The sequence below is a fragment of the Piliocolobus tephrosceles genome, chromosome 2 (genome assembly GCF_002776525.5).
Source record: "Piliocolobus tephrosceles isolate RC106 chromosome 2, ASM277652v3, whole genome shotgun sequence".
In the NCBI taxonomy this organism is placed as follows: Eukaryota; Metazoa; Chordata; class Mammalia; order Primates; family Cercopithecidae; genus Piliocolobus; species Piliocolobus tephrosceles.
In genome coordinates this window covers 31,054,458-31,078,795 of record NC_045435.1, presented here as the reverse complement: position 1 = coordinate 31,078,795, position 24,338 = coordinate 31,054,458, and the positions used below count along the sequence as shown (strand labels likewise).

At 33.9% G+C, this 24,338-nt stretch overlaps 1 protein-coding gene across 10 annotated transcripts in view; it reads left to right on the top strand.

Moving 5' to 3' along the window:
* The window catches only part of ZBTB20 (zinc finger and BTB domain containing 20), an 821,902-nt gene that overhangs the window by 188,011 nt on the left and 609,553 nt on the right, over positions 1–24,338 (top strand). The window contains exon 3 of one of the 10 annotated variants that reach the window (XM_031935145.1): positions 20,435–20,536. The exons of the other annotated variants lie outside the window; for them this stretch is intronic. The gene's annotated coding sequence lies outside the window, so the exon portion shown is untranslated. The remainder of the gene's footprint in view (positions 1–20,434; positions 20,537–24,338) is intronic. 10 annotated transcript variants of the gene reach the window in all.

Below are 24,338 nucleotides of genomic sequence, written 5' to 3'. Positions count from 1 at the left end.
ACTATCTTAATTTCAAGAGCACTGACACTGTGACCTACAGTTTGAGAAAAACTGTTTTAGAGCTCTTTAAATTTCCTAGTGAAGATAGGACAAAAGAGAAAATAACTGAAGAGTTGCCTGTAGTATGATTTGGTTTCCTTATAACCTAAGCAGAGCCCAAAATTTTCATGTGTAACTATTGTCCAAATTTTGTTTTAGAAGAGGTGTGGACCTGTATGCCAGCACTCCAGGCATAAAGCCTAACTGCCACCTTTGCCCTCTGTTGCCATGATAATGAGGGAAGTGAGACAGAAAACTCTAGCCCAGCTCACTCACAGAATTTGGATCCAATAGCTCAAATCTGCCTCTATGTTGCTGGAACAGTGTACATTGTTGCATGTTAGGAACCGTGTGGCATTATGTCAGTATGAACAGGGTTCACTGAGATGACAGTGAAACACTTCACTCTTCCTGTCAAAGTGAGTCATACTTAAGCTGCTTGATGGTGGTTTGGTACATTAGGCCTCTCCCTTACATGTTGTTGATTGAGGAAAATGCAGAGTCAAGTAGCCGTTTGGTGTAGTGCCCAATTTATCATAGTTGTATAAAGTTAACCAAAATTCTTGGATCCTCAGGATATTTCCAGATATAGCTTGTCAGAATGTTTGTAGAAGCATACTTGCTGATGGGAAGCCTGCCATTATACCTTAATTTTCTTCAGGTCATCCACTTACTTCAAACCGAAGTGATTATACAAATTAAATATAATCTATGATTCTCAGCTAAGGGAGGGAAAGGTTATGTTGAAAAAAGCTTCCCTAGTGATTTCAGTATATCTTCCTAGTTGAAGATTATTATTGGCCTATTTCCAGGATGTCTACCTTGCTGTCTTAGTCTGAGTCATCAGAAGACCTGCAGAACAGGGTTTGGTCACAAAGGGGTGAACTGAATATGGGGGATTTTCTGTTGTCATCTTCCTTGTTTATGGGTTATTGTCTTGAGTATTTGTCCACTAGTTTGACTGAAAAGGCCAGGGTTTAAGTTTGTCCCCTGCTTTTGTTGTGTTGTCCCAGTGACATTTGGAAAATAACTTGAGTAGTGAATTGGAAGTATATTTTGGGGGAACAAGATCATTCCATTCAGCTCCTGCTTCTATGAGCTGAGTTTGATTAGCATTTTTTACATACTTTTGTCCATATAGCATGTGTTTATCTTGTTGTTAGAGACCTTGGTATTATTTTCAGTAGTAGAACACATTTAGTACTAAATCTTTAGCATGATATATGGGTGTTTCAGATCTATCTGTTAATTAAAACCAACACTATTTGGCATCAAACTTTAGATTTAAACAATTATTAGACCTAGTATGTCACAAAATTTGCCTTTTCCTTGTCCATTTTCACTAAAACCCTCTCCTGGTTATTTTCCACTTACATCCATGAAAGGAGGTCAGTTCTTTAAAAACAAAACAGAATAAAATATACCCCCCACCTCCATTTTTTTTTTTGTTTGTTGGTTGGTTTAACTTTACCCAGAAGAACTGATTCCCTAGAAAGCCAGAGTCAGAGAGGTGATGGAGTGACAGTTGTTTTTCCTTTTCCTCTTTGGAGCTATCATTTCTATTTGAAGACGATGACTTACCAGTGCCCTAACTTTCCCTTATAGTGAGAAATATCTTGCATGGAAGACATCTCTGTGGATGGTTTCAAGGTTAAGTACTAGAGCTAAGATGATGAGAACTTGGCCCACTTGTGTTGGGCCGTGTGAAAAGAAACAGTGTGATTTTTGTCAGTCTTTAGAGAGTGGTTGTTATTAAGTCAGTAAAGCAAGATCAGAAGACTTGCACGATAGTCTTCCGTCATGCAACTAACAAGTGAATTCAATTCAGTCGTTAGGAATGATGCAAAACAATGTGGAGAGAAAAAGAAAGATAATTTTGTATGTGCTCTGTAAACAGAACTCAGGCAACTGTGTTTTGTTTATATTGATCCTCAACCACTTAGTGCATGGATAGATATATCTGATTTTCAGCTAGAGTGTTCAGGTATACAGCTGAAAGTGCAGCTATCCTGTCTCTGTCTACTGCCATTTAGTAACTTGTCTAAGGGTCTCTGGAGCTGGAGTTATCAGAATTCTTTCATAGTTATTGGAGGGCTAATTGTACTGGTTTACCCTGAGTTGGTGAAGGGCTCAAAGCCTGATCTCCAACTTTCAGGTAACCGTAGGGGCAGTAGTGTCCTTCACCTCAGGGTTCACCTGCTCTTTATGGGATAATTGTATGGGATGACACAGAACTTCAGACTTCTACCTGGCAGACAAGAAGGTTCCTTTAGAATTACTATTCACCACTCTGTGGGTAGATGAGCTTTGTCAGCAGCAATGGCAACTGCAAGTGAAGACACCTTTGTTTACCTTTGGTCCTTGGTATCACCTAGGGCAACATGGTATCTACCTAGCTTCATAAGATGTTGTTCTAGCCAGAACTCAATGAAGTTTTATGTTCCTCTGATACTTCCCTTGGAAGATGAGTGGCCTCTAACAGTATTTGCAGTTGAGTGCACTTTAGGTGCCCCAAACCTTATCTTAGCTTGGAAGAGACCAGTGACAATTCAACTTTCGCTTATTCTCAGTGTTCTCATTGAAGCATGCTGGCACCGGCACTGACACTTAAACTCACACTGCTTAGTCGAATCCTTCTTAAAGTGTGTGTGTAATTAAAATAGAAACAAGAAGGACACATTAAACTTATTTCAGACTCATTACCTGATTCCTTTTAAGGATTAATATATAGTAAAAATATACATATTTTTATAGCTACCTACCAACCACCTTACTGATTTTACAAGAAAATATTGGTTTTCTGTTTGTTAAATCATTTCACATTATTAAAATTGCCACTTTCTGATTTTTGATTATTTTCCTAATCAGAAACCACCTACCTTTTATATAACATTCTAAAGAATTGATTAATGGGGTTTAAAAACAAATATTTAAAGCAAATATTCAACTTAACTGAAGACAAACCTATTTGGATTACACAAATATTTAAACAAAGTAGCAAGCCTGTTTCATAAAAGTATGAAAACTGCACTTTCACAGTGAGATTAGCGGAAATTCATTTCTGTATAACTTTATTTTCAATTTACATCTTGCAAAGATTTGACCTCCCCATTCTCAGCTTTCTGCCTCTGCTGATATGACTTCTCTCTAGAGAACTAACCATTACTCTTACCAAAACTGTAGTTGACTATATAAAAAAACCTTACTCATTTTGAGCTAAAAATTTGGTAAGGAATATAATTTCTTAAATGCTATTAAGTTTTTGAATGATCATGTGCTCTTTCTTATGAAGCTAATTTTTTGAGTTCTATGTTTTTACTAATTATCTACTAGTCTATTACTGAGAAAATGGTGTTGATATCTCCAAATATAATTGTAGATTTTTCCATTTCACCTTTCAATTCTGTCAGTTTTTATGTCTTCATGTATTTTGAAACTCTGTTGTTAGGGCATACAGATTTAGAATTATTATATATTATGCCTGATTAGCTCTTTAACATTATATGATGCACCTTGTATCACTAGCAGTTTTGTTCACTTTGAGATCTACTTTGTCCAATATTAATATAGCCATTCCAGCTTTATTATAATTAGAGTTTGCAGCACATATACTTTTCTTCAAACCTACCTTTTTCATTATATTTGAAGTAAATTTGTTGAAAACTGTATAATTGGGTCATTTAAAAAAATCCATTCTGATAATCTCTGTCTTTAATTGGTGTATTTATGCCATTCACATTTAATGTAATTATTGTTACATTTCAATTAATGTCTTTCATTTTATATTTTCATTTCTGTTTATTTCTTCTGTTTTCCTTTGTTTTTCATTTTCTGTGTTGTTTTGGGTTATTTGAACATTTTTTAGCATTCAATTCAAATTTATCTATTGTTCTTCTGATGATATTTCTTTGTATAGTTGTTTTTAGAGGTTGTTCTAAAGTTGTTCAATATACATATCTTTTTATACTCTTCTTAGAATCAATATTTTATAGATTTAAATAGAATGTAGAAATATTAAAACCATATAAGTCCTTTTACTCTCTCAGTTTTGCATTATTGTTGTATCATATATTATATCTACATACATTGGAAGCCCTATCAGATAATGTTGTAATTTTGCATTAAATTGTCAAACATGTTTTAAAGAACCCAAGATAATAATCGTTTCTTATATTTACTCATAGGTTTATCACTTTTTTTCCTCTTCCTTTGTTCCTGATGTTCAGTGTTTATATCAATGGCAATGTTGTATCATTTGCCTTCTTTCTGGAGAATTTCCTTTTAGCAAATGTTTTAGAGTGGGTATTTTTATACAGGATATAGAATTCTCTGTGCTGTCTCAGTGCTTTAAAAAAGGGATGCCATTTCCTTCAAGTTTTCATGGTTTCTGATTAGACTTCCACAGTCATTTGAATCCTGTTTCCCTGTAGATAATATGTGATTTTCTCTGGATGCTTTCAAGACAGTTTTCCCTGTCTTCAATCTCCAGCAGTTCTGTTTTAATGTGTCCAGAGACTGATTGTTTTTGTTTTTCTTTCTGTTTGGGGTTTGCTATACTTCTTGACTCTGTGGGTTTATGTATTTCCCAGAATTTGAGAATTTTCTAGCCATTCTTTTGTCAAATGCCTTTTCAGAGTTATGATCTTAGTTAATTTTCTGCTGCTATAAAAGAATACCACAAATTGGATAATTGATTCAGAACAGACATAATTATTTGGCTCACAGTTCTAAAAGCTGAGAAGTCTGAGATCATGACACTAGCATCTGACAAGGGTGATCTCATGATGGAAGACATCATATGGCAAGAAAGCACATGACAGAGAGGAAATTGGGCCAAACTTATTCTTTTTATCAACAACTCACTCCTGTGATAACTAATAAACTCCCACATTAATGACATTAGTCTGTCTTACTCACCTTCTAAAGGTCCTGACCCTCAACACTGTTACAATGGCAATTAAATTTCAACATGAGATTTGGAGAGGGCATTCAACACATAGCATACTCTTTCTTTTCTGCTTCTGTTAATATAATGACATGAATGCTAGACTTCTTGTTATTGCCCCACAGGTTTCTGAGCCACTTTTTTTTTTCTTTATTGCTCACATTGGATAATTACAGTTGATCTATCTTAAAGTTTATTGACTAATTTCTGTATTATCTTTATTTTGTTGGAGACCATCCAGTAATATTTTGTTGTATTTTAAAAAATTTTTGTTTTTCAGTTTTAAGCCTGTTTCTCATTGCTTGTTTCAGCATTTTTAGAATAGTAAATTTAAAGTTTTTGTCAAACAGTTCCAACATCTTTGTCATTTTAGGTTTTATGTCCATTGATTATGTTTTCTAATGTGAGTTGACATGTTCCTAGTTCTTCATGTGCCTGGTGATTTTGGATTATTTCTTAGACATTCTTAATATCATGTTATGAGATTCTGAGTCATATTTAAATTCTGTGGGGAAGGTTGACATTTTTGTTTTAACAGGCAATTGACCTGGTTAGGTTCAGGTTGTAAGATACAAGATTCCTTCTGTGGTTTCAGTGTCAGTTTTGTTTACAGTGCTTATCAGGTCTGTCTTGTGTGTATACCAGTGAACAATCTTGGATGTAGGCATTGGTCTGTCTGTTAATTTCATTCTCAATTTTATTCATATGCTGATTAAAATCAGATCCATGCATGTACAGCTAAAGATGAGCCCAGAATTTTATAACCCTATAAGGTCACTTTCTGCAGTCCCTTTTTCTCTGTGCTCTTTCACTAGTATTTTTTTGTTTTCCTGGAGCTCCCCTTTATGTCCTCCAGCCAGCAAGCTGGGGCTTTATTTACCTCATATGCACATTTCTGTGACTATGCCCATATTTAAAGCTAAGTCACAGGAAAACAGAGAAAAAAATAAAAGCAATGGAAATTCTTATGGCCGCAACTGTTTTTAAAGATAATTTTTAAACAAAGTATTTTAGTGCAGGAAAACATAGTTACAAATTCAGAAATTATAAAAATATAGATAAGTGAATTTTCACAAAGTGAACATATTCATATAAGCAGCACCAGACCGATAAAAAAAAAAAAGAGCAGACCACAAAGATCCCTTTATCCATCTTTCCAGTCTCTACTTCCTCAGGATAACCACTATCATGACTTCTAATATTAGTTTATTTTTGAAAAATACAGAAATAGAATCATGTGATTATATATTCTTCTGTATATGGCTTCTTATGCTCACATTTCTGAGATTCATTTATATTATGTTGCATTTACATGTGCTTGCAGATTTTAAAACTTTTATTGCTATATAATATTTCCACGTATTAATATAATCACAATTTTATTATTATTATTTTCAGCTCTTCTACTATAGATGGGCATTTGGCTTATTTCCAGTTTGAAGCCATTATGAATTGTGTGGCCACATGCATATTCTACTACATGTCTTGTTTTACATATTTAAGCATTCTTATTGGGTATATGCTGAGGAGTGATATTGCTGGTATGCTTATGTTCAGCTTTAGTAGATAGTGCCAAATAATTTTCAGTGTTATTGTACCAATTTACATTATCAGTAGCAGCACAGTAATGTCCTCCCCTCCACTTGATTCATGATTTCAGTTTCCACGGTTTCAGTTATCCATATTCAACTGCAGCCCAAATTTTATCATCCCATATCATCACAAGAAGGGCTCACCCTTAAGTACAAAAAGATATTTTGAGAAGGAAATAGAGAGAGAAGAGAAGGGAGGGAGACCACATTCATATAACGAGTATAGTGCTATAATTGTTCTATTTTATGATTATGTTGTTAATCTCATACTGTTCCTACTTTATACATTAAATCTTAGCATAAGTATTTATGTATAGGAAAAAACATAGTTTATGTAGGATTGGGTGCTATTTGTAGTTTCAGGCATCCACTAAGGAATTTGGAGTGTATTCCCCATTGATAAAGGGGGACTACCGTATAAGAGAGGTCCTGTTCTACTTGTTGAAAACACTTAGTATTATCTGTCTTTATTCATTTTAGCTTTTCAGGCATGTGTGACATGGTAGTCCGTGGTGGCTTTGGTTTACATTTCTCTAATGATTAGTGAAATTAAGCATCTTTTCATATGTTTATTTTCCACTTGGGTATCCTTTTTTGTGATTTGCACGTTGAAAGGTATTGCCCATTCTCCAGCTGGGTTTGTTACTGTTTTTATTATTAAGTTATTGGGATTTCGTTTTATATTCTGATACATACTTCTTTGTCAGATATACTTATTACAGATATCTACTTTTATTTTGAGGCTTATGTTTTTACTCTCTTGTAATTGTCTTTTTTTTCTTTTTTGAGACAGAGTTTTACTCTGTTGCCCAGGCTGGAGTACAGTGGTGCGATCTTGGCTCACTGAAACCTTTGCTTCCTGGGTTTGAGTGATTCTCCTGCCTCAGCTTCCCGAGTAGCTGGGATTACAGGCGCACACCACCATGCCCAGCTAATTTTTGTATTTTTAGTAGAGATGGGGTTTTATCAGGATAGCCAGACTGGTCTCAAACTCCCGACCTCAGGTGATCTGGCCACCTTGGCCTCTCAAAGTGCTGGGATTACAGGCATGAGCCACCACGCCTGGCCTTATAGTTGTCTTTTGGTAACAAAAGTTTTCTATTTTAATGTACTTCAATGATCACTTTCTTCTTTTGGAGTTAGTGTTTTATATCCTGTTTAAAACCAAAACAAAAAAATGGAAAAGCCTTTGCCTACAATATCATAAAGACATTTTCCTTTGTTATATTCCAGAATCTTTATTGTTTGCCATTAAAATTTAGGTCTGCATTTTACTTGAAATTCATTTTTTTGTGTTAAGTGTGAAATGGGGACAAGGATGGACAGGATTCATTTTTTCTTTTAAAAAATTGATCAAGTGCCATTTGTTGAAAAGGTTGTCCTTTCCCTGAGTACGTCAGCAATAACTTTATTATAAATGTAGTGCCTACATATTCATGGATATATTCCTGGACTCCCATTCCGTGAATCTGTTTATTTCCTCTTGCATCAGTGATGCATGAGTAAATAGTGAATATTTAGAAGAAATCTTAGTATCTGGTAGTGTAAATCTTTTAGCTATGCTCATCTTTTTAGATTCTTGTAGTTAGTCTTGTTCCTTTTTATTTCCATAAAAATGTTAGAATCTGCTTGTTAATCTCTATAAAATGTAATTTGCTGGGATTTTGATTGAGATGGTATTTTGGGAATACTGATATCTAATCTATAAATGCATTATAATTCCCACTTATTTTATTCTTCTTTAATTTCTTCAGTAATATTTTATAGTTTTCTGCACAGTGGACTTGCATACTTTTTGTTAGATTCATTTCTACAATTAGATTTTTTAATGCTTTGCAATTGGTATCATTTTAAGTTTTATTTTCTAAATGTATATTATTACTACATAGGAAAACAATTCATATCTATCTACCTACCTACCTACCTATCTCTCTGTGACACACACACACACACACACACACACACAGTGGGGGGAGAGAGAGAGAGAGAGAGAGAGAGATTCACCTATTCACCTTGGCCAGGAAACTTGCTAAATTTACTTATTAATTATATTAGACTTTGTGGGTTCTTTTGAATTTTTTATAACACAGTCATGTTTTCTGTGAATAACTACAGTTTTATTTCTACCTTTTCATTCCATATAACTTTAACTTACAAATATTTTTGACTTGTTGCACTAGCTAGGACCACTGTATGCACAGCTAGGACCACTAGTATAACATTTTTTCTAGGTTTGGGTTTTGCTTTTTTGAAAATTGTAAATTTCCTTTATCCACTAGAGAACTTCTCTTCAACTCGTGAGTTTGCTGAGTTGTTCTTGTTGTTTTATATATGTGTTTCTGTGTTGTCTATTTTGTTTTGTGTTGTTTTTTAAATCACAAGGAATATTCACACACATTTCTGGATCTATTGAGATCATAGGATTTTTGTTATCTTAATATGTTTACCTGGTAAATTTAATTAATTAATTTTTGAATGTTAATCCACCCTTGCATTCTTAGAATAAACCCTACTTGATGTTATATTATCCTTTTCATACAGAATTTGATTTTCTTAATATTTTCTTTAAGATATTTCTATTTGCATTCAAAAGAGAGATTAGCCTGTAATTTTACCTTCTCTTAATGTTCTTGTCAGGTTTTCTTTGCATGGTTATATTATTCTCATAAAATGAGTTGGGAAGTATTCTCTCTATTTCTACCCTTGGAAGAGTTGTATATGATTGTTGCAATTTTTTTTCCATTAAATTTTTGAAATAATTTACCTGTGAAACTATTTGAGTCAGAAAGTTTTGTGGAAAGATTTTTTTAGTTTGTCTTTTATTTGTGTAAAGTTATGGTGTACAATTGTAATTTTGTTACATACATATATAGCATAGTGGTGAATTCAGAGCTTTCAGTGTATTCATAATCTGAATAACACACATAGTACCCATTAAATAATTTCTTATATCCACCCCCTTCCTCCTCAACCTTCCCAGTCTCCACTGTTTATCATTCCACCCTCTATGTCAATGTGTACACATTAGGTAGCTCCCACTTATAAGTGAGAACATAGGACATTTGTCTCTCTGTTTTTGAGTTATTTCACTTATAATAATGGCCTCCACTTCTATTCTTATTGCTGCAAAAGACGTGATTCCATTCTTTTTTATGGTTGGATAGTATCCTATTGCATACATATTTCACATTTTTAATCCCATCATCAATTGATGGGCATTTAAGTTGATTCCATATCTTTGCTATTGTGACTAGAGCTATGATAAACATATGAGTATAGGTATATTTTTGGCATAATAATTTCTTTTGGGGAGTAGATACCAAATGGTGGGATTGTTGGATTAAATAGTAGATCTATTTTTAGTTCTTTTAGAAATCTCCATATTGTTTTCCATAGTGATTGTAGTAATTTACATTCCCACCAACAGTGTATAAGCATTTCCTTTTCTGCAGTTCTTTGACAAGATCTGCTATTTTTGTTCTTTTTAAGTAATAGTTGTTCTGACTAGTCTAAGGTGATCTTTCATCGTGATTTTAATTTGCATTTCTTTGATTAGTGATGATGTTGAGCCTTTTTTCACATGTTTCTTGGCCATTTGTCTTATTTCTTTTGAAAAATGGCTATTCATGTCTTTCCCCCACATTTTGATAGGATTATTTGTTTTGTTGTTGTTGTTGAGTTGTTTGAGTTCCTTGTAAGTTCTAGATATTAGTCCTCTGTCTGACTGATAGTCTGTACATATTTTCTCCCATTCTGCAGGTTGTCTGTTCACTCTTGATTATTTCTATTTCTGGGAAGAAGCTTTTTAGTTTAATTAAGTACCATTTGTCTGTTTTTGTTTTGGTTTCTTGTGCTTTTGGGGTCTTACTAATGAATTCTTTCTCTAGACCAGTGTCCAGAAGAGTTTTCCAAATCAAATATTCATGTCTTTTAAAAGATGTAGTACTATGAGGGATTTCCATTTCTTCTTGTGTCCATTTTGGTAATATGTGTTTTTCAAGGGATTTATATGTTTCATCAAATTTTTCAAGTTTCTTGATGTAAACTTGTTCACCAGATCTTATTGTCTTTGTACTATGTCCATAGCATCTGTAAGAATACTCCATTTTTTCATTCCTGTTAAGGTTATTTGTCCTTTTCCATCTTTAAAATTTGTGTTTCTAGAGGACTACTACTTAGATTTGTCTTTCTTTACAAAAAGACACCATTTTTTTACTTTTATCAAGTTGATCTATTGCTTTGTTTGAAAGTATTTGATGTATTTTATAATCATTTGTTATTAATTTTGAGCTTAATTCAATTGTGGTCAGATAAGATATTCTATATGATATAAATACTTTGAAATTTATTGAGGCTTGCTATATGACTCAGTTTAAGGATACTTTTGCTACACGTTCTATGTGCACGTGCAAATATGTGTATTTTGTAGCTGTTGGATGCACGATTCTGTACATATAAATTAGATCAAATTTGCTAAATCTTGGTGTTCAAAACCTTTATTTATCTACCAACTTTTTACCAAGTTCTATCATTTACTGAGAGAAATATGTCAAAAATTTCTAACATGATTGTGTATTTGTTTATTTCACTTTTTAGTTTGGTCAATTTTTACATTTTAAGCTTATGTTGTTGGTTTGTACAAATTTGGAACTGTGATATCTTCCTACTAGATTAACTAGTGTTATGTAATGCTCTTCTTGTACTATTTCTTTTCATTCTATTTAGACTGATACTATAATGTATAGTGATATTAGCCTTCTTTTGGTTGGTGTTTGGTAAATTTTTTTTAGTACTTTTCCTTTCACATTTTCTGTATACCTATTTTTAAGGTATGTGTCCTGCAAATAGCATATTATTAATGGTGATTTTTAATTCAAAGTCCGACATTGTCTTTCAATGCAACTTTTAAATTTACATTAACTGCACTTGCTAATATTTGTTTTTTAAATTCTATCATCTTACTGTACTTTCTATTTTTTCTACCACTTTTATGTTTCCCATTTCTTCTCTCTTAACTTCTTTTTATTAATCAACCTTTTTATTTCATTTCCTCCTCTTTTAACTTGCTAATTATATATTTTTAATTTTTCTTAGTGGTTACCTAATGAGCTCTTCTGTAACTTACACCTTTTATCTCTTTTCGATGAAGAATTTTATTTGTCCCTCTCTCATTTTTTGTCTTATCATTGTCCTGAATTATAATTCTTCAAGTGCTCTAATTCCTAAAACATTATTTTTATTATTTTTCTCTATTTGTACACATACTAACCTTGTCTGTGTACTTTATTTTGCATTTCTATATCATTGAGATGCTTTTCCTTTTACTTGAAAGATGCCTATTAGTGTTCTTTTGTAGTATGAATCTTTCAGTGAAATATTTCCACAGTTTTGTTTTTCTGAAAATATTTTTATTTCGATTTTTTAAAAGAATACTTTCATTGGTTAGAGAATTCTAGGTTGGTATTTACTTTTTTGTGTATATATGTGTTTTGCTTTATTTTTATTTTACTTTTGATTGACAAGTAATTATATACATTTATGAGGTACAATGTGATGTTCAATATATGTTTACATTGTAGAATTAATAAATCAAGCTAATTAACGTTCATCACCTCAAATACTTACCATGTTTTTATGGTAAGAACATTTAAAGTATACTTTTAGCAGTTTTAAAGTATATAATACACTATTATAAATTATAGTGATCATACTGTGCAATAGATCTCTAAAACTTATTCTTCTTGTCTAGCTGAAACTTTGTGCTTTTTGAATAACATATCCCCCTTCTTCATCATCATCCATCACTCAGCCTCTAGTAACCACAATTTTGCTTTCTGTATCTGTGGCCTTTTTGGATTTCACACTTAAGTGAGATCATGCAGTATTTGTCTTTCTGTGCCTGGCTTATTTCACAGAACATAATATCTTTCAGGTCCATATATGTTGTTGTAAATGACAGGATTTCTTTATTTTCTAAGGCTGAATATTATTCTGTTGTGTGTATTTAACACATTTTCTTTATCTATTTGTATGTTGATGCCACTTAGGTTGCTTCCGTATCTTAGATATTGTGAATAATGCTACGATGAATGTGGGAGAGCAGATATCTCTTCAGCATACTCATGTCAGTTCCTTAGGATATATATCCTGAAGTCAAATTACTGGATCATATGGTAATTATATTTGTAGTTTTTGAAGAGTCTTCATATTGTTTTTCATAATGGCTGTACCAAATTTGTATTCCTACCAACAATGTATAAGAGTTTAATTTTCTCCAAATTCTTGCCAACCCTTGCTATCTTTTAACTTTTTGAAGGAAGCCTAACAGGTGCGAGGTGATCTCATTGTGGTTCTAATTTGCTTTTCCTTAATGATTAGTAACGTTGAGCATTTTTTCACATATCTGTTGGCCATTTTTATGTCTTCCTCTGAGAAATGTCTATTCAGATATTTTACTCATTTTTTAATCAGGTTATTTAGTTTTTTGTTGTTGTTTGGTTTTCTTAGGTTGATAGTTACTTTTTGAAAGCATTTTAAAGATATCATGACTTTGTTCTCTGGCTTCAGTTGTTTTTCGTGAGCAATCAGTTATCCAACTTACTAATCCTTACAAAGTAATGCATTTTTATTTTTCTGGCTATTTTGAGATTGCCTTTTTGATTATTGTTTATTTTTAAATAGTTTTACAAACAGGCTTTTTTTTTTTTTTTTTTTGTAGTTGGTTTCTTTGTGTGTATCCTGCTTGGGGTTCGTAGACATCCTTGAATTTGTGGCTTGATGCTTTTGCCAGTTTTGGAAAATTCTTGGCCATTATTGCTTTGAATTTTGTTTCTGCCTATTCTTCTTACCCTTTCCTTCTGGGACTAGAGATATTTGTATGTTAAACATTTTTAACCTGTTCCTATATATCTCTAATACTTCTTCTTTTGTTATCATCCTTATTTCTCTCTTTGTTTTGTTCTGGATATTTTCTATTAACCTATTTTCAAGTTCACAAATCAGATCTTCTGTTGTATCTAACTGGCTGTGATTGAGTTATTAATTTTGTTTTATTGTTAGTTCTAGAATAATCTTTGGGTTTTTAATATAAATCCCAGTTCTCTGATTAATCTCACTCTTTTTCCTCTACGACTGAAACCATATTTATCACTGTTTTCTTTTAAAAGACTGTGTCTGATAATTCTTTAATCTGTATCATTTTTGAATTTATGTTTTTGTCTATTATTTTTTCTCTGTTTGGTTCTTTGATCCTCATTCCTAGCGTGTTTGATGATTTTTACATATTAAAAATTTAGAGTGTTTTGTATGGTATTGTATGTTTCCATGGAGGTTTAATTTTCTCCTCACAGATTATTAGAATAAAGGTAATTTACCTTAATCTAATCAGGGATTAAGACAATTTGAAGTTGGATTTCCATCTTTGTGATGACTACTCTAGTTATGGTTTTCCCTTAGTTTTATAAATAGTCATTTAGAGGTTCAAATAAAATTCTGGGTGCTTTTCAAGTTGTCACTAAAATCCAGTTTTTTGCTTCGTTGGTATAAGACTACTGAATATTCTTTTTAATGTCCTAGTATTCAGGTTGCTGTTTTCCGCTTGTTTGTCTTTTGATTTTCTCACTCCAAGAAAGAGGAACTGGAAATGTTTTAGGGGTTAAAAGTGGAAAAAGAATACAGGCCTCACCTCATTGCATTTACATTTTTTTCAGGATCTCGATTCCTTATGTCTTGGCTATGTTGACAGCTCCAAAGTGTAATTTGTGCCCTCCTCTCTTTACAAGACTTCTTAATGTTCTAATCTGGAGCTTTGTACACCATCTCGCATGCTGTTCTACTTAGAAAACAGCAAATGCCTTGAATTTGAAAAGTAGTAAACAACATAGGGCTTACTTTAATGCATTTACTTCCTTTATGGACTACTGAGTTTTAAGTTGAAATTACTTTGGTTGGTGCCTGGTGCCTTCAAACAGTTTTTGAAATAATTTCATTTTATTCAGCTTTAATAGTTTTTCTCAACGAGAGGGGTGATTTGATATAAGCTACTCTATCATAATAGAACTGGAGTTCTTCTTATGATGCTAATTTGATTGACATGATATTTGAGGGAGGGTGGTAGTTAACCACTATGTTTCTTTACAAAGTAACTTCTGCAGACATACCTCTTTTTCCATATGTATTTTATATTCCCCTCTATATGAATTTCTTACAAATATTTGAATGTATATATTATTCTTTCAGTATTTAAGTGTACAAAAAGAAGTTTATTTGCCTTATATAAATTGATTAATCTCTATTTGAATGCTTATAGTAATTTCCCTAGCTAAAACTATACTGTTCTGATATTGAAAAATCACCAAAAATAACATTATTTATAAAAGAAAGTTGGTTATCCCTGGTACAAAGGAAATTTTCTAATTTAGGTAATTACATGCATTCTGAGAATCCAAATAATAATGATAGACTAGGATGCTATAACTAAATTATTTATTAAACTGTGACTAATGCTTAACTGTGTCATAATGGTGCTAGGTTCCTTTCACAATAGGTAAAGGAATTTATAAGGGAAAGTCAGTATCATTTAAAAACTGATTTATGTATATCTTGTGATAGTAGTGAATAACTAGGCATAGACAGTACTTTTGTACATGGGATATAAACAGTTTTCAAAGTTATTTTGATTTGTTAATTTTTTTCCTGAAATATTGTCACCTCCCTGGGTAATGTGATAAACCGTGCATAATGTAATAGTTGGTTAGTAAAACAATCATCCGCAGATAAATATCAGTGTTTGTCTTAGGAGATGCAATACTGGGAACCTGGTTAAAATGAAACAGTTTTAATAAAACTTGAACAGTGTGGACCTGGATAAGCACACCTATTTGGACAACGTGGATATTTATTTATTGTTACTAATAATCTATTATATTTTACAGTGATGATAGTATCAAAAGTTAAACACTTTCTGAAACAACAAATGAAAAATAAAACTACCAATTTATTATTCCAGAAGCTATAGTCTTTAGGTACCTTTTGACTTACATTCACTTTGCCCTGCTCATCAGAGACATATCTTTCTTTCTGACATCTCAGTTGTTTATCACATGCCTGCTTACCAGTTGCCTGTTATGGTTGATGAAAATTTATGGTTCAAAGTGTGTTTTTACAGAATTTGGGAAAACATTGCAAATCATGAATTCTATTGATTTGAAAGCATTTTAAAAACCTGAAGTTGGAGTCTAACTCCAGTTAAATGTTATCGTCAGGTCAGTCTCTTCTTTGTACTTTAATTTTCTCTTTCACAAAATGAGACTTGTAAAACATTTGTTAGTTACTCAAAGTCATTATAAGAACCAAATGAAGAGATGTATGTGAAAATCTTTTCCCAAAGTAAAAACTGTTATGTAAATGTAGCAATTATTGTTATCCCTGTCATTATTAGTGCTGATGATAGCAGATGACTTCAGCACTGCACAGACGCATAAAACAGTTTCGATGAAACTTTTCTCTAGTTTGCCAGGTGATAAATATGAGGTATGCCCTCCTATCTGTAACTTACTGACATCCTTTGTATTTTTATTTTTGTTATTTTACTTCTTTTTAAAAATGACACCAAATTCACTCTATGGATTTTAGATCAATTTGGTAATAGGCTTGGATTAATTCCTTCATCAGTAACAATGAGTTATAAATTCAGTGAATTTAGCAAACTGGGAAAGGATTCCATCTTATTAAGAATAGGTCCCCTAAGGTCCCTGAATGCATTTCATTCATTGTTGAGTAGAGGAGCAATAGGCTCCTTTGGAACAAACTTACTGAATTACAAAGAGGAAATGGTTGAACCTCTTTGGTTCAAATGCTTGAACCATTATGAAATTCAGGCAATGGATGATATTTACCCAAGGCCAATATCGTAACATAAACAGAAAATACTAACTCCTTTAAAGCAATGTGCATTATTTTAATTCATGTAATCATTAAATTAATTACTTAAAGATCACAGATCATTTATTGATGGATTTTAAAGGAAAATAAATATGCATAAGCTGAATAAGAAGATTAAGAAGATAGGTATGCATTACATCAGAATGTCCTTCAAATAGACCTGGAAAACACATTTGTCTAATTAGGGTGCATGACAGCAGTCTATGAAACTAGTTCTTTTAAGCAAATAGAGGTCTACCCCGAGAGGGTTTGGACTATAGTAGGACTCAGGATACTTTCCATGGTCCAAAAAAGAAAATCAGAAATGAATGAATAATTCCTCCTTTCTTAGTTTATATGAATTAATCAAATTGCAATTACATTGTCACTAATGTGCACAGTGAAGAGAGTCTGAAAAGGCAATGAAATGCACTGTATTTAATGGACAGGTATCTTTAGGATATGGGACATATGGGTTTAAATTATGCACTTTCTATAAACAATTCTAGAATAGAGGGCCAAAACATACCCTTTCTCATTTTACACTGTGACCTTTGATTTGCTTGCACAGTACCTGGCAAATGGTTACTCTCAAACTGTTCAATCGCCTGTTGAAAAATGAATACACTAATACACACACATACCTACATATACAGAAGATACTCCTTACAATGATGGTGAAACACCTATACTGAATAGTCATAGAAGAGCATATGAAACATCAGTTTTCATTTAGAAACCCAATACAACAATTAAAATAAAACCATTCCTTTTTCCTTTCCCATCTTTGGCTTTGTTCAGTGTTATGTTGGAGCCATGAAGCTGTTTTCCAGAATTTGTTTTTAGAGACTGGGTCTTGGTGTGTCACCCAGTCTGGAGTGCAGTGGCATGATAATCACTCACTATGGCCTTGAACTCCTGGGCTCATCAGGTAATCCTCCTGCCTGGGCCTCCCAAAGTGATGGTATTGTAAGAGTGAGCCACCACACCTCGTCCCATAATTATTAAGACAGTATTCTTCAGATTTTTTATTATTATTATTATACTTTAAGTTCTTTGTTTTCTCTTCTATAGCTTCGTATTTCCCTGCTCACTTCGACTCTAAATCATTTTAACTATTTTGCTTTTTCACCTTTTTATTTTGAATGCTTCCTTCCCTCAGCTAATGGTCATACATTTTAATAAAGAAAATTTGGAAAATTCAAAAATGCAAAAAAAACTTCCTATTACTACCATATTGGTTTACTTTCTGCCAGTCTTAAAATATGTATCTTTTCAAAGCCTTGAATTTTAAAAGTTATACCATATTTTATCTCTATTTTCAATTTTACTTAAAATATAAGTATTTTTCCATTGTAATAACCACAGCATTTTTGGTAAAGTAGACATACTATAGCTACTTAACCAATCCTTATGCTTGCACATTTAAATTGTTTCTACCTTTCAATTATTTTTTAAAAGACTGTGATGAGCATCTTTGTTCATAAAGCTTTTTATCATTATTGTTTTGGTGTTTAGATTGCTTCCTTGAGATAGATTCCTAGAACTGGAATAAAGTCATATGTAGTGGTCATGCAGGTGTCTTTCTCAGCTCTGTTTTCAAGAGGAGCTTTTGTAGAGAGCATAATTGACAGCCTCCAGCTGCTATACCTGTGGATCCACCACAACATTCACACCGAAACCATCCTTCTTTGGAGCTGCTTCCACCCAGTGACTGAACGTGTCAGGAATACCAGATCCAGGACATTGCTGCCCAACACTAGATTCTTCTAATGGGTAACTCTGGTTCAGGGACTCCCTACTAACCTAGCTGAAACTTTCTTTTTTGTATTGTTTAAGGAATAATGAGAAGAAAAAAGTCTGTACATATTCAATACAGATGCAACTTTTTTTTCTAGAATATATTTTTTTATTATACTTTAAGTTCTGGGATATATGTGCAGAACATGCACGTTTGTTACATAGGTATACACGTGCCATGGTGGTTTGCTGCACGCATCAACCTGTCATCTACATTAGATATTTCTCCTAATGCTATCCCTCCCATACCCGCCCCCCGCAACCACCAGACAGGCCCCAGGGTGTGATGTTCCCCTCCCTGTGTCCATGTGTTCTCATTGTTCAACTCCCACTTATAAGTGAGAACATGCGTTGTTTGGTTTTCTGTTCCTGTGTTAGTCCACTGAGAATGATGGTTTCCAGCTTCATCCATGTCCCTGCAAAGGAGATGAACTCATCCTTTTTATGGCTGCATAGTATTCCATGGTATATATGTGCCACATTTTGTTTATCCAGTCTATCATTGATGGGCGTTAAAGACTTAAACGTAAGACCTAAAACCATAAAAACCCTAGAAGAAAACCTAGGCAATACCATTCAGGACATAAGTATGGGCAAAGACTTCATGACTAAAACACCAAAAGTGATGGCAACAAAAGCCAAAATGACAAATGGGATCTAATTAAACTAAAGAGTTTCTGCACAGCAAAAGAAACTGTCATCAGAGTGAACAGACAACCTACAGAATGGAAAAAAATTTTGCAATCTATCCATCTGACAAAGGGCTAATATCCAGAATCTATACAGAACTTTAAACAAATTTTTTATTTTATTTAATTTTTAATTTTTAATTTTAATTTTAATTTTTTTTTTTTTTTTTTTTTTTGAGACGGAGTCTCACTCTGTGCCCAGGCTGGAGTGCAGTGGCACATTCTCAGCTCACTGCAAGCTCTGCCTCCCAGGTTCGTGCCATTCTCCTATCTATTAAAATTTATTTGTTTTACTAATTTATTCATTCATTAAAAAACTTGACTTATAATTAATAGTTATAATACTTTTTTTGTGGCATTTTTGACAGTGTATTTCAATGAGGGTCTCATTCAATACTTATCTACCAGTTTTTTGAGTAAAGTATGTATGTGGAAGAAATATAATGATTGCTCATTTACTCAGGCTAAACTAAAATCATAGATGGTATTTATGATTTGCCAGCAGCAGTAGTGGTAGAATCCACCATCTCCTGACTCTCAGGAAAGACAAATAGTTTTAACATTTCTGTGATTATATTGCACATGTGTGTGTGCACATGCATGTGTGCATGCATCAGTGTGAGTGTGTATGAGTTTGTGTATGAGTTTGCAGTGTTTTTTGGATGAGAGGTAAAGCTTAAAATTCCTTAAGTTGTATTTTATTAATTTATTTTAACAATTTTGTTTTTTCTTTTGTTTTTCTCCACTGTCGTTTTTCCACCTTTATTTCCAAGGTGTCCCTGATCAACTGATTCCTATCAGGTAGTTAAATTATGCCGGTGCCAATCTCTGTGTCCCCAAACACACATAGCTAATCAAGAATAAAGTCATTTATTGTAAATTTACCTCTAGAATGAGCCCTCCTTTCTCTGATTTTGAGGATGGATAGATGCTCATTATGATCTGGTAGACAATTATAACATGCACATTCAGAGTCTAGGTGGATAGAAGAGTACTCTGCGTTAGGTGTTAAGACTTTTATTTTACTCATTTAAAGACAAAGATTTAAATGTGCTTGTTTAAATTCAACAAGCCCTTAGAGCCATGAGGCCTTGGGGGTAAGAGGTGCTTAAAACCAAATAGCACAGGAGCTGAAGAAGTAATTATATGCCAGATTGAAGATGGAGCTGAACAAAGACTGAGCTGATCTGGGAACAGGGGATGGCAAACTGAATTATGTCCCAGGTATCTACAGTCCGAGAAAGCAGACTGGAAAACATGCTGCTTCATACATTTTACCAAAGTTTACAAAAGGCAATAATTTTCAGATGGTTTACTAATCTTATTTACCCTTCTTTTCTGCATTTTTGCTTTAACATAATTTTTTTAAAAAAGAAAATTTTAATTGGAAGGATGTTTTGAGTCAAGAATATAACACTTCATAATGTAACATGTATTCTGGATTCAAGGTGGCAGGAAATAAAAAATAATTGGAGTGGAATTTCAATGTCTTTATTTCCCTGAAGACCAGCCTTTAAGAGCTTCCTCAAGTGTGTCTCCTCTTCCTAAAGGTAACGTGGTGGGGAAGGGAGAAGGTAGGAATTACTTTGACAAGATTTTAGTTGTTCTAAATCAGTGTGATTAATTTTATCTTAAAGACTTAAAATGTCCCACATTCCCTAGTTGCCAAGAACATGGTAGGGAGGAGACAAAGTATACGTTCTTTGTTTCAAAGTCTTTCGCAGAGAGTCTGATCTTTAAGAACAAATTCTAGGACTATGTAGTAGGGCTTAGAAATTACCATGACCCAAATTGATTTTTTCATTTGTCTTAAAGTTGATGGCTCATTTTTTGATGAAAGTAGAAACCATATCTATAAAAACTAATTTTTATAGGCATATCAAATCTGACCATAAAACAGAAAGCTGTTTTACATTTCTACACACATATTACTAAATAAGCTCACTGTGAGTATACAAGTACTATATGCATTTTTGCCTATGAAAATCTTTTTAAAACTGAAGAAATTTTGAAACTTTGGTGATGATAATTAACAATTATATGTTAAAAGTCAATATGGAAGCCTATTTTGTCATAACATTGTAACAAGGCAACAAGTTTTAACTGAACAATGGATTTCTGAGCTTCTAAGCAAATGCATTTTGACCTGTCATTTTTCACTACATGCAAATTTAGAAGAGACTCAGTTTATCATGACCTGTATGATACCTCTTAGAATGTTAAAAAGAAAAAAGAGGATAGAAAGAGGAAGGGCCACAGTACACATAAATCTTGCCTGCAGCTTCCACTAAAGTTACTCTGGAAAGTAACTTAAGGAAAAGAGATGATTGATTTATTTATTCAAATTTGGTGCTATTTGTTAATCCCCAAGTATGTTCTAGGCACAGATACTATGGTTAAAAAATATATAAGGTAAATACCTGATTTGGAGGAGCTTATTTTCAGTGGGAGGTAAAGGAGGAGGAAAAGGATATCAGAAAAAGGAATGAGCAATTTCAGAAAAGAGCAAAGTGCTGTGGCAGAGGTAAGCATAGATTTGAGGAATGGTGGGCAGCAAAGTAAAGAAGGCTTTCCTGAAGAGGTCGCAGCTAAGTTGAGATCTAAAAGATGAAGAGGACTCTGCCAGGGAAGAGTCTAGAAATGGGAAAGTTGGGGAAGGGTACATTTTAGGCAGTAGGAACAGTGCTTGGTGCAAAGACCCATAGGTGTAGGGTTTCAACAGATCAATAACTCGATGAGATTCATGCATTAGGGATATAAGAGAGACAAAAAAGGCAAGCATATAAGGGGTTCTTGTATTCTAAGGTGGGGTGTTCCAGGAGAGGTGCCAGATTAATGGTGCATTTACCTTGACCCTTTCCTGTGCTATTAGTAGGGAAGGGAGGAAGGATGGTTATGAATGCAGTGCAAGTGAGGTAGCAAAAAATTGATCTGATGATCTTTATTTTCACATTGGGATAGAGAGCAGATTGCTTTGCTGATACTGAAGGGGACGGGGTAGGTGGAATAGGAGATTTAATAAAAGTGGGAAAATTTGAAATAGATGTAAAATATACTAAAGTAAACAGATAATTAGGGAAACATGGAAGGATTATTAAGCAACATTTGGGGCCCAGCTAAGCTTAGAAGCTATAGATGTGTAGTGGTTATAATCTGTGAGTGTATGTGACCCACTTTAGCTGTTGCAGTTCTAGGAGTGGAGAAAGCAGATAGCTGGACTGTTCTAGGCCTGGGTTTTCACCTATGTTGATGCTCTTCCTGTTTCCTTCCACCACTCACCTCTTGTCACAGAAGACTGCTTATTGCTGATACTGTGACTGTCTGCCTGAAGGCATTTTTTGTTGTGGCTGCTGAGCAGGTTTGGCTCACAGTGTTGGACAGGCTTTAAGTACCAAATAGTAACTGTCACTAGAAGAAGACTTAAGCAAGTAACTGTTAGCAAGTTAGTGGATTACACTAGCATCCTTACCCTTCACATGGAATAACTGTGAAGCATGTTCTATACTGTTTTCCGAAGTATCCCAGTAGGACTAAACTCATTTCCCATAGCGGTAACTTGCTTAGTAATTGCACCCTTTATTGACTTTGTCCCCATTTCATTTATGGCAATGTAACAAACTACCTCGAAACAAAGGGGCTTAAAACAACAAAGATATGTTATTTTTTTACCAATATTTGGTGTGCCCAGGCTTAGATTAGTAATAGCTTGGGTCACTCATGTAGTTGCACTTGACTGGAAGCCTGCCTGTCTGGATCAGGAATGACTATGATGGCTTTACTTACGGGTTTTGGGCCTCAGTGCAATGTGTAGAATGTCTGGGGTCAGTCTGGGCCTCTCTCTTCCCATTGGTTCTCATCATTCACTAATCTAGCCTGAGCTTCTTTACATGGATCTGCATCCAAGGAAAGCAAAAGAAGAGGCTACCAGGACTCTTATAGCCTTGGCTTAGAACTAGCGTAACATCACTTCTGCTGCAATCTATTGTTCAAAAAAGGGCGCATGGTCAGTGCAGATTCAAGAGTGCAGGAAACAAACTCTGCCTCTTGATGGGAAGAGCAGCATGCTAGAGCAAGGCTTTGAGGAACTATTGATGGTTATCTTTGCAAACATTCTATCTTATTTCCCTTTTCCACCTTACGTCCTTTCTTCCTTACCAGTTTTCCATGGGGTTGTTCCCCAAATAAATTATTTGTACTAAAATTCTCATCTTAGATCTGTACTAAGAGAGCTTGGTAGGTGAGATAGGAAGACCAAGAAGTGAACTGAAAGTATTTCCAAGAGAATAGAGTGATGGCTTCTGTATGGGTTCTGTGCTGGGTGACAAAAACAATGTAAAAGGAGTTGCAAGAGCAGAAAGCTAGAGAGGCCTAGGGATTGATAATATCTATGATGTCAAATAATTAGATATGATAAGTTTGGCAGGGTGAGAAGGCTGGCAGGAAAGGAGACTATGATTCTAGGTCCAGCAGTGGCAGAATGTACCTTGTGAGACTCCAAGGAGCAGAAACCATGGATCAAAGACAAAATTTTGTTGATCAGCCTGTGGACTGGCTGCTGCTATCACCTTAGTGAAGCTCACCATTTTTGAAATAAATTCTGTGGATTGGATATTAGGCAAATACTCCTTCAGCTTGTTGTACAGGTTACAGGTGGTTACAGGTGATCCATAACCCTAAATCTGGAGAGGAGGCGGCCATTAACACAATCAGTGCAAAGGCCCTGGCAAAGTCAAGTTGCCCAGAAACAGCTTCAGCAGAATTTCCTGCCTACCAAAGCTTTATTCCTAAAAACATTTATACTTTAAAAATCTAGGACTTCAACAACAATAAGATGTCTGGGAATGAAGAAAAGCTTCAGAGTCAGATTGCAATCAAGTTGTGTTACCAGTTAGGTGACACGTGGCATCACAAAAGGAACTTGGAATTTTCGAACCTCACTTCTTTTTTGTATTATATGGTGTTAACATCCCATTTGATTTAATTTAAATTTTTTATTATTATTTAAGACTTTTATTAATTAATGCTTGCAGTTGGTTGACATTTTTGAAAAATCAAGTTGTAAACTTTTATTACAAATTAAAAATGTAGTGCTTAAAAATCTCAACTTGAGAACGTATGAACCAATTTCAGAGCTTTTAAAGGCATGTTAAGAAAAACCAAACAAACAACAACAACAACAACAACAACAACAACAACTTTTGTTATTACCAAAAAGACATGTCTTTAGGTAAAAATAATTTTAAAAACCCCATACTTGATAGATAATGCAGGTAGTTCTGGTTATCTGATCAGTGGGCAAAAAGCAGGCACGCAAGCACTTAAGGTCTTCAGCCCCAATCTTTCCTGCATTCC